Here is a 12,901-nt window from a genome sequence, read left to right on the forward strand (position 1 = left end):
AAGGGAAGGGACGAAGTGGGGTTTCGGGCACAGTTTGCCAACAGACCTCGGCGCTAAACTACAACGAGCTCAGAAGTATCTTTTTTTTTTGGCAAGCTCAAGTCGTTGTTCATCTTCGATCGTAGTGGACCATATATAATTCACGTCCTTTTACGGTCGAACGCGATCAAGAAGGACGCAATTTTTGGATGGATGCCTGCATGACCAGGCTTAGCCAACCAGCCGACCGACGTAGCCCCGCGTTCCGCATGGGTTGCCAACATCAGAGGCGAGACCGAATCTATCCATCACCAGTCATGCAGTGAATCTCGATCTTCTTTCTAGAATCTTTCCCGATTTTTCTTCCCTCTTTTCGCTCAAGATTACTTATACATTTCGCTCCAGCAGCATAAATCGACTACGTGCTTTCAGCGTTGCTCCACCTTGACGATTTAAACTGTTCTTTACGTTTTGGTTGCAAACGAATACCGCAACAAGCATTGCAATCGAGGAGGACCATTGGGTGGGATTTCTTCCGGGTCACGGTTAATGGAACCATAGAGACTCCATGTTGCGTTGCAACTCGCTATTATTGTTGTTACCAATACCATAAATATGAATTAACTTCATCCTACACTGATTCGGGTTAATTGATTGCGAGTAGCCTATATTAATGGCAGAAAATCATAATTAATTAAGGTAATGATAACCAGAGAGGGTCTGGCGTGGAGCTGGTCGCAGAAAATATATTGTGCATTCCATGCAGAACAAATCCTTGAACATTGTAGTAATGGGAGAAAGGAGAAATTGAGGGGTGTAAATTAAGGGACGAAGCGAAAACAATGATTCGTCAAAACGGAATACAACATTTTTTCAAATGCACAACACAGTCATGTCACGTGTCAGCTATAAATATTCAAGTCTCGTACATCTGTAGGGACTCGTCCATGAAAAGTTATTTACTGAGTGTAAAAAAGCACAGCGAATTTTAGGTCTCATGTCTGCATCCATACCGACTGGCACAAGGCGCTTCGAATGGGGTAAAGTATAACACCGCACGTCTGTATTGAGTATCTGATTTAAGATTGTCACGAAACTGCATATTTTTATTGACCTCAGGCGAAGAGCACCTTTTTCTTAAAACTCAAATTTATGCGAAAGTAACTCGGTGCATCAATGGGGAAATCACGGTGGCTTCTAGAACAGCGTCGCCAAAGACAATCACTAAGGCAGATGCGTTGTTTCTCAGTGGATGAGTCTCCGGACATTGAACAAGATCTTGGGGTTCGAGTCCCACTGCGGCAATCGCGTCCTTTGGCAAGGCGTTTATCTATATTTGACACTTTCCACCCAGGTGTAGTATCTGGGGGTAATAGTATTGTATTAACCGCCAATGTTGCATATTATTATTCACTGGTTATAACTTCACTGTATCACAATCTATTTGAATGCCTAATAGGACTGCACTAAAATACTAACTTCATGTCGCAGTCACATACACGAAAATGATTATGGTAACTGCACATTTTGATAAAATAAATTTGTTACCAAAATGTGCCGATAGTGCACCTATATGCCCGACAAAATTTTTTTGTTACCAAAATGTGCAGTTATAACGTGATGTGCCAGCACATTTTGGACAATATGCACATTTTGGTAACAACTTCAAACCACATTTGACGGTTTATAAAGGAGTAAAGATTGATAATTATGGTATTGGGTAAAAGTATGTGGGGTGATTTGCCTCAACGTCCCATGCCATTACGTCGAATGACCATGTCGTCTAATGCCGTTTGGTCCAATATCCTTTCGTTTAATAGTCATTTCGTCCGAAAGCCATTTAGTCTAAGAGCAACGTCGTCTAAAACATTTCGTCCAATAGCCACTTCCTCTAAGAGCCATTTCGTCTAAATGCCGCTTTGTTCAATAGACACTTCTTCCAATAACCATTTCGCCCAACAGCCAGTTCGTCTAACTTCATTACCAGTTGGTCCAATTACCATTGCCATTTTGGTCCAATTGACAGTTCGTCCAATACCCACTTGGTCCAAAACCCATTTGGTCTAATAACAGTTACTGGGAGCAGACGCAGATCCAGGGGTGAATGCCCCCCCCCCCCCCTGGTAAAATAAAGGTGGAAGAAAATGAAACACACAATATAGAATGAACAACTTTTCTTTAGACACAAATATCGATTAATCTGATTTTGATAACCGTGTTGCAATTTATTCTCCTCATAAATATAAAATCCTTTAAAATGTGTCCAATAAGTAATGTGAAATCAAACCTCATGTTTTCCAAATTCGACACTTAGGTGAGTCATATCTGCTTACCCAAGACTTGACTCTTGTAATTTTTAAGAACAAAACAAAATACATGTATATATTTTTTTTATTTCTCCCCTCATTTTTCGTTTTATTTTGATTTATTTTAGAGTTATCCAATGAATGAAATTAAATATTGGAGATTCCATTATTTATTTTGCCTCATTTGATTTACTTTACTAGGGTTGTAGGTCCCCTATCTCAAGACTCTGATATGAAAATAAAAACAAACGAAATTGGGTAATATTCATTAAATATTTTGTGGAGCCGTAGTCTTTGGTCTCTTTGTTTTGAATATTGCGGGGGTTTTAGTATTTGTTTATTGCTCTCTCCCATTCTCTCTTTCTTGCGCAAGGCGACAGTTATTTTGGACATAGAATTATTAGTATTTATGTGTTTGTAATCCATTGAATTGTAACCTTTTTTGTTCCTGATTTGTTTTTGTTTTTGTTTTTGTTGCATTTGAAAGGAATGGCCAAAAATTTTATGAAAACAATAAAAAAATTCAATTTGGGGATCTGAAGAGAAAATTAATGTACATTTTATATATGACATTGGGAAAGTCAATAGTTTTCACAATGTGTGCGTGTGTGGGTTGGGGCGTGAAGGGCAAGAGCCGGGGAGCGTTCATACCTATTATTACCACGCGATTGCGTAGACTTATACACATTAGACCAAATGGGCATTGGGCCGAGTGGGAATTTGACCAAATGGGTATTGGACAAAATGTCATATCAAGTGGGTGTTGAACCGAATTGGACCAAATGGCTATTGGACGAAGTGACTTTTGGTCCAAGTGGCTATTGGATGAAATGGCAATTGGAAAAAAAACATTTATTGAACGAAGTGGCATTTAGATCAGGGAGTTGATAGTAGACGAAGTGGCTATTGGACGAAGTGGCTCTTACACGAAGTGGCTCTTAGACTGTCTATTGGACGGAATGACTATGGAACGAAATGATATTGCAATAAACAGCATTATGCGACATGGTCATTAGACGAAGTGGCATTGGACGTAGTGGGTACTAGACCATGTAGATCTTATACCAACTCGTAATTAGACAAGATTAATGGTAAACCAAATGGGTTTAGCTGATGTGGTTTTAGAAAAAGGGCCAACTGAAATGCCCCCCTTGTGCAGTTACATGGTATTTTGTTATTTTTTTAATACAATGAATGAGTACGGACAAAGCCAGAAGTTACCAAAATGTGCTGTCAACGTGGCCAGTGTCCTGCACATTATGGTAAATTTACCAAAATGTACTGTTACCAAAATGTGTAACATAGCATAGTAACGGCACATTTTGGTAAATTACCAAATTGAACCGTAACATAGTAACGGCACATTTTGGTAATTTATCAAAATGTGCCATAACAAGGTAGATGGTTGCCTGGCGGGAATATATTCCTTGAATTTCTTGCGCGCTGTAAAAGGCTGCGGAGCGAGATGAATAATATCCATAGTATATCTAGAAGGTCCATCGGCGTGATACTAGGTCAAAATGGGAGGAACGCAAAGCAGGTTATTTCCATTAACAAGAAGTTAACGAATTCTAAAGATATGTCATCACGAAGATGATAAAGAATGAACCCGTTTCATCTTACAAACAAAAGAGCATTACCTATGGTTTGTTCCCAATTAATCCTTTTCTCGCATTTGATTTGAACCAGTTCCTTAATTCCTCGAATTAAAGAACCAATCTCCGTTAACCATTTTAATTACTTCAGTTTCTTGTCGCTTACTTATCGTGTCATACTTACATGTACATACATTTTTTTTTAATTCCGCGAAAAAACGTGCAATATCTTTCACGACATCTCTGATATATTACTTGAATTGCTTGCGCGCTGTAAAAGGCTGCGGAGCGAGATGAATAAAATCCATAGTATATCTAGAAGTTCCATCGGCGTGATACTAGGTCAAAGTGGGAGGAACGCAAAGCAGGTCATTTCCATTAACAAGAAGTTCACGAATTCTAAAGATATGTCATCACGAAGATGATAAAGAATGAACCGTTTCATCTTACAAACAAAAGAGCATTACCTATGGTTTGTTCCAAATCAATCCTTTTCTCGCATTTGATTTGAACCAGTTACTTAATTCCTCGAATTAAAGAACCAATCTCCGTTAACCATTTTAATTTCTTCAGTTTCTTGTCGCTTACTTATCGTGTCATACTTACATGTATATACATTTTTTTTTAATTCCGCGAAAAAACGTGCAATATCTTTCACGACATCTCTGATATATTCCTTGAATTGCTTGCGCGCTGTAAAAGGCTGCGGAGCGAGATGAATAAAATCCATAGTATATCTAGAAGTTCCATCGGCGTGATACTAGGTCAAAGTGGGAGGAACGCAAAACAGGTCATTTCCATTAACAAGAAGTTAACGAATTCTAAAGATATGTCATCACGAAGATGATAAAGAATAAATCCGTTTCATCTTACAAACTAAAGAGCATTACCTATGATTTGTTCCCAATTAATCATTTTCTCGCATTTGATTTGAACCAGTTACTTCATTCCTCGAATTAACGAACCAATCTCCGTTAACCATTTTACTTTCTTCAGTTTCTTGTCGCTTACTTATCGTGTCATACTTACATGTTTATACATTTTTTAATTCTGCGAAAAAACCCGTACATTATCTTACATGACATATCTGATAAGACCTGCAGTCGTACTTCAGGATATGGATGTTGATATTTCTGAGACGATCCCTTACATAGTACACGTTTCCCGAGCTAATTATATGCGATATCAGTCGCTAATAGCTCTCTTGCTATTAAACTTTGATGTTTACTTGCATGAACGTGACGCACGTAACGGTCAAACATTGACTAACACGTATTTGATATTCTGTTTTTGCTTCTTTTCCTCTTTATTATATCGCCCATCAAAACTATATATCGTATGCGCTTAACCCTCCACAGATGAATTAACATAGGTTTAGTTTCCAGACTGTTTGGGGACAATAAATCCTTCTCCCTGAGACAGATCTGAATTTTATTGTCGCTATCTTTTATCATCGTATAAAAGAGCCATATTCAATAGATTTGCCAGCGAAATATGCATAATCATTCCATGTCTTTACTTGACGAAGTCACGTCCGATCAGAGAGTGAGAATGGAAGGTCGTTGTGGTGGCGAAGAAGGGGAGGGATGGGGGCGCAGTAGACAACACAGAAAGTTTTCCACAACAAAATTAAAAAGATGCAGTTCTTCCCTCAATATTCTATTCCCGATCACTAATCTTGTATAGCGGTAACACCACGTGAAATAGGAAAATATACTTCTGAAAAAAAAATCAATATAATATCACATGGGTTTCATTCCGATTTCCTTTTATTGTTTGGCAGCATAAGAACCACAAGGGAGCCAAAGGCATTTTATTGCATATTCTCTTTTATACCGATAGCAGACTCAACACGAGCAAACCTTGATTTGTATAATAGTGAGTGTGGTTGGTTTATTTCTTTGGCTGATGAGAAAACAGACAGATCGATCAGGGATAAAAATATATATATCTCTCTCGTACGGTATGACTAACAGAAACACATCCATTCTCTCTTTCTCTCTACTCTATTTATTCTTTAACAGCATCTTATGTCATATCCAACTCTTCAGCATAACACCATATGCCTGAACAGTTCTTCTAATTATCAAGAAACAGGAATAGGATCTGCAGGTTTACTTGGGAATGTTGGTGAAGGGAAATATAATACAAACATACGATAATCTATACATGTACGTGCACAAAAACAAACTTGTCGTAACAATAAAGATTCGTGACGTTTAATATCACAACGATCCACTTCTTTCATTGAATCTGATTTTGGATCTAGACTAAAAAAAATAAAGGTTGCAACCGAGCAGTAACACTAATTACCATTGGCCAATTAAGTGAACATCCTCTTCAAAACACTGTTCAGAAACCAATCAGAATGGTTCTCTCATAATTTATAATCCATCATATCCATAGCATTTTTCAACGTACGATGTCTAAGGGCAGCCTACATGACGCGCAAGATAAAGTGTTCTAGGTTTTATATACCCAGCTGACTTATCAAATTTGATAGGAAGTTGAGATTATTTACTTACCATGGTAATATGGTAGTAACTTGTGGATGATAAATCACAGTAGTATAACTTTTATAAAACGGGGGCATGTTGTCTTTGGTATCCCCGTTACCAATTTACACTGTCTTTTTCCATTCAACTACAACTCTATCGTTACAATGTTCGTCACCCTCAACATAGTTCCATCCCCTATATCAGAGATTGACGTTCAGTTGCCAAATTCCCCGCCAAATTCACGTCACCATAATTGACATCAATTCGATTATTCCTCCTTATATACCCTCAACATTTCAAAGTGAGTCAAACACCCCATTCCCTCCTCGTCAAACACGACCTGCACCGGACCTACATGTAAATCACCATTTTTGTTCCCGCTTCTTCAGTATCACCAGGTCTGACAACACATTTTCTCTGACAAAGTGTTTATGTGGTCACATTTTGTCACACTATGCTTTTCTAGTATGTACGTAATGAATTCCGGAAAATGAATGCGAGCAAAGCGAGCATGCCAAGATCAGGAAACTTCCATGTAAGCCCTGGGTGGTTATGACTACTGGTAATTTCATAATTAATAATCAAAGTTAAAATTTGCCATTTTAGTACCAACAGTTAGAAAAAAAAATCACATTGTGAACAAGGTTTGTCCAAATATTACAAATTTCCCAAATTTGTGAGATCACCATATGGCAAGACTCAAAATATACCGGCAGGCTAGCGTTTCGTGTCATTTTTAAGCTGGATATGAACTTGATTTCCTTACTATAATTATCTTTGTCTAAAGGTTCCTAAATTTGAAAGATAGAGGGACTATACTGCATATTCTTGACATTTTTCTTTAGTCGTCGTCACCTTATTTAGCGGAATTCTTGACCGTGTTTATAGCATGACTGGAAACATTCGGATAGATCACACTATTTCAGTTTCATTTCTTGTCATGTCCCTTTATTAGAGTCATTTTAACTGTTCTTTGCATTAAAAATTATGCAATTTGGAAAGACTATACTCTTCCGTTCACTGGCTGTAGACACTGTAAGCATCGCATTTTGAGGGCATGCAGTCTGACCATCTTTGAATTCCTTTCCATCCCTCCCAATTTACCGGTTTCATTCCCACGTTCTCCCATCAGAGATGAGAAGATGCGTTTAGTAAGGGAAGGCAGCCTAGGGGTGAAACGTGGCGGGGATAGGAATATATTCCCTGATAATTCAGAATATGGGACATAGCAGACGACGGAAGGAGATAAATGAAATTTGAAACGGCGAAAAAATAGGGGGAAGATAAGATGGCGGGAACCGACCCAAGGAATGAGCGACATCGATGGGCGAGAGAGATGAGAGATAAAGCAAAGGAGTATGACACTGCTGGGGGGGGGGGGGGTTATGGTAAGAATGGAAGCCGATAAGATTCAAGAGCAAAAGCAGCGAATCTTCGGCAGGATGGAGCGCATCTTTCTCATCATTCCGCCGATTGCCCGCGCTTGCCGAATTCGATATTGGATAACGCGACCTCGCTCTCGCCACGTCCCTGCCATGGTTTTAACGTGTTTTTTTATTCCCCCGTCTTCCTTTCCGATAAAAGAGATGTGATACCCCGATGACTGTCGGGAAGCGAGAGGTGCGGGTTTCAAGTGCCATCAAAGTACCCGTTCACAATTGAGATCTTAACCGTACATTCCAATTTACATCGAACTTTAGCCCCAACACAATATTAGTGGCGCACAATATCAACCTATCGTATCGTCTACAACAGAGTCTGTAGATCATCGTCACACATGGACATCTTGTCTGCAGTTGCAGAGACCCCAAAACAGACCGCAATGTGAATCTTCTAGAATAGTGATTCATGATTCACTATTGAGCAAACGGTTTGTTACGACTTCCGAGATATATTTTCATAGTTATTCTAACAGCACAAGAAATCCCTGAGATGTGAATACCACAAAGTATCCAAGCCAATATCTACTCTTTCAAGCCGGGGTCGGTCCATTCATATTCAATACAATATGATGACATATGAGTACTATTTTCAATCCTGATATGGCGCAATATGCTGTGCATCATCATCATCATCATGATGACAACTTACTTTTTCGAATTCCAAATTTTCAATATCAAACAGGAATGCAACAAGAAACGAAATCTGTCCCTAATCATTACAAAACGCTATATTCAATACTCTCAAAATGATCAGTACCATCTAAGTATGCAATTCAAAGTATACAGCAAGTAAATTTATAGTGTGAATAGGGCAAATCGGATTTATTTTACTATGTGAACACGACAAAGGCTCGCCGACCCTTTTTTGCAATCGTTCTCCGTTGATATTAAGGATATTAGTATACATACAACAGACCCGTTTGAGGTTTGAATGGCAAACGCGAATAAGTTGTCTGCGATACAAGCATTCAACCATTAATGTTCTCAGTAGTAACTGAGGCAAAATCGAATATTTACTGCAAGATTAAAAATGCCTAATTATTGGTAGAAGTTGGCACTTGCAAAGAGCAGATTCATCAAAGTAAGTGAATTAAATAAGCTGCAAACGTAGACTAGTGGAATCGTTGATTTCCACGCACCCGCCAAAGACACGCAATCGCACCGTCTAACTCGTTAAACGTAGGGACGGGCTAAATATAGGCGGGTTATACAGCGTTACGAGCTCACTACTGCGTACTCCCACTCTTCATTCAAGGCAGACATTATCCCTACATCGCTCGCCCGCTTCACCTATAAACTCCTGGAAGTTAAATTCTTTATTTGACCTGAAAGAAATTATAAAATTTGAAAATCGTCTGGTCTTTCCGGCCCAGGATAATACATTTATGTTCAATAGGAATATTCACAAGGAAATCTACCCTAGTAACGTCCAACTATGTAGGCTATAGGACAATGAGAAAATACCGATCACGAAATTATTGACGACCTGTCCGGATCACAAAATATGACAATTATGAAATATGGCCTACATATTATTCATTGAACCACCATGTGATGTTTGAGCAATGAAGGCCGAATAAGTCGGACGAAATGGAAGCTAAGTGGAAATATATCCATGGAGGTACAAGATCTATCGCAACGCAGATGGGGAAATGATGACCACAAAAACTCACGTCGAATATCATACATCCTTTTCCTCCCGTTCCAACAAATTGAAATTGAAATGCATTTGCAGTCCATTACATGCTCGCACTTCTGAAGTAGACCCAAATATGTACAGGCCTAAAATCTCACTGATACTAACAACATCCTAATTACCTCTCTCTTAGTCCCTACTCCCCTGCACGAGTCTTTTCATAATTTTATTCTACATCAATACAGTTCTTGTTAATCTTCACATTTATTCATGATCCATATTCTCTTTATTTATACTTATACCCCATTCTCAATAAAAATTGATTGATGGACCTTCTTTCCGTCAGTGGGTTCTTTAATTCTATCACCTCCTGAGGATGCCACCATGTTAAACTGAAAGGCTGCCTTTGCCGTGGTCACCCGAAAAAAAAATAGTTTGCGGTCATTCTGCAGAGCGCAGAAGAGGCAAATCTGACACGATTCCCCCACGTCCCAAACCTGTGTTGTCTTTTATTTCGTTTTGAGACAAAAACAAAGTTCAAAGCTGACAAGCAGGGATGTTTCCTCGAGCGTCCGCTATTTCGTCACACAGCAACATCATAACATTTCCTCATTCAATTCAGTGACTTCATAATATTTATGAACTACTTTTTTTATATGCAGGATGGCCTAATGAGGCACGAAACAAAACTATGTGGGCGGGTAGCCAGGCTCATCGTCCCATCATGATTTTTGGACGAAGACGTGAATGCCTTCATCTCAGCGTTTTATCTATTATTTTTGAACGGAAAATATGACGGCGTGGCAAGTCAGGTTGGCGTTGAAGGGGGGGGGGGGGGGGGGGTTCAGTTGGATTTCCCATAAAGATATATCGGAGGGTGTAACTGGAAAGTCTTCAAATTTTACTTGCCATGCATAATCTTGATTGGGCTAAAAACCTAATGAGTAATGACCCAAAACAGCAAGATGATTTTATTGCCACAACCTGCCCAAACTTTACACAACACCACGAATATGTTTGTTGCCACCAAAACGATACCTTGTATCACATCAATTCAAAAGTGAAGGAAGACGCGTCGCGTCAAATTTTTCTGCGTTCAGCTCTTCCTTGATAGCACGTCAATGATCCTTGATGCATTTTCATTCGCTTCATTGAGTGAAACGATTCGCAGGTAACAATGGGAGCATTGAAAAGGCGGTAATCTTCGAAAGAGAAAGTCACCGTGTCCGCAATAATAATCAATAACAGCACATCGATAGCTTGCTATTATAGTCTCCATTCTTCTGTACCATTTTTTTCTCTCTCAAGCTCTTTTTTTCTGACACCTTCCCACTCGGCATTATAAAAAGTTACTACCTGGATAGGCTGGTAGTGTGTCTGATTGTTTTATACATAATAACCGACCAACTCCAGATCTCAAGCACACCTTTGCTCCCAATCCCGTGCATGTTGGGCATGATTCTGAAAGGAACAGTCAGAGTAATGAGGTGAGAATGAAGGACGGGGAAATGAGCATAAATATCCATAGTATTGATACTTGGCACAAAAAGACTAGCTCCGAATGTACAACGCTTTATACATAATCAAGAAAAATAAACCGGTACTTTCCGGCTTTTTTTTAAGTAAGTCCTCGAAAGAACCATTGCCGTTCGTGAACACTTTCCCCTGTTTGAAGCTGGTGGCGGTTGTTTCAGGATTGTTTTTCAATAAACTGAACATTTCCAATTCAATAATGAGAAACACAAAACACGGGAAAACGGAAGACAGTAAATATTTCACATAACCCGGCACCATTGGACCAGGGAAGTGGGTATATCGGGACAAGCGAGCAGACACGACATTTTTTGATTTTATTTTTAATTTCCTTTTTTTTATAGAAATATAACGAAACCCGAGAAACTGGAGTTCGAATTATCAAGAGAATGTGATGGTAATAAGCACGCGGCTTGGTGTCGAGTCAAAACATATGTCACGTGACTATTCACAGAGATCGTGAGAGATCAACGTGAACAAGAGGCGGCTTACTGATGACGTCATAATGATTCTCGTCTAATTGGTCTTAATTGGCGAGTGTGCAGTAGCATGCAGTCGTCATATAACGGTGAGTGTATCCTCCTTATCTCTTGTCTTGCGGATTATCTCCATGAAGATTATCCAGTTTGGAGCAGATTGATTGATCAGCGTCCCGTTTTCCTACCATGCAATGGAGAGCTGTGATGATGTGAGTGACGGGAGAATGTCTGTACCACTCTGATACACTGTTATGTCATTAGAATGCTAAGCTCCGGGGATTTCTCATCACAGAAAAACAATTTAATACATTTTTTTTCGTCGGCACTGACACTATATAATAATATACAGTGAACAGTTTCAGTTTCTTTAAAAGTTAGGCGTGCATGTTAGGGGCGCCGGCGCCGGTGAGACTAGGAGTAGGATACGCAAAAATTATCGTTATAAACAAACTACACAATCACTGAATAATTTAACCTACAACTTACCTCGGATTCCTCGAGAAGAAAAAAGTTGAAATTTCCTCCTTAATGCCGTGGCCGTGCAATATCGTAAGATAAATCATGCGCACGTCGTAAGTTATAATGTACACCCCGTTACAAATTCCAACATAAAATAGTTCATAACATGATGGTTTAGCAAATTCCACTTCAAAGAGAGTGCGCCGTGGCTGTTGAAGGAGACAAAATTACATATTCCACTAGAATATGACAATGGTCACATCGGTCATTATTTTAGTTCACTATTCACCGTTTAGTCAAAATATTTTCAACTCGATCAATAAACTAGCAGTAGCAGTAGCAGCAGTGTCTGCATGGTCTAGCATGAATCCGACGCAGTTATAATAAAGGTACATATATATCATGTTAAAAAACTTACATTCAAACAGTTAGCTGACTGCAAATATGAATTCCAAGTTAATATCAAAACATGCGGTTGATTTATCTAAATTTCAAATTTCTGTGCTACTCCTGGTTTTCGCCTCGTGCCATTCATATCGTGCGTTGTCTGTCTGGCAGGAGTCCCGGGCAATGCGGCCAAACAACACGTCACCTTCAATGAGTAGTTACTTCCGATATTTCAGCGGTTATTTCTAGGTCTTCCTCTTTACTGGAAAACCAAGCTTTGTCCTCGTTTTTTCACGTACTGAATTTTAAAACATGTGAGTTTATCCACGCGAAATCTTAACCAAATCGAAGTACGGGAAGTACCAAAAATCAGCGATAAAATGACGCATTCGATTTCGGATTCGGTGAATCAGCTCCACTGCACGAGACCGACCTCCTGTTCGAAATCCTAGATTTTCGCAGAAGAGCACCGTGCATTCAAAAGCTTGCCAAAATCCACGTGAAAGATAAATCAAACATCAGGAAACAGTTCTAGAAATGGGAAGAGAATCCAGATCCAATGACGGTTCAATCTCGTGGATATTCAA

Source organism: Lytechinus pictus, chromosome 18, assembly GCF_037042905.1.
Source record: "Lytechinus pictus isolate F3 Inbred chromosome 18, Lp3.0, whole genome shotgun sequence".
Taxonomy (NCBI): Eukaryota; Metazoa; Echinodermata; class Echinoidea; order Temnopleuroida; family Toxopneustidae; genus Lytechinus; species Lytechinus pictus.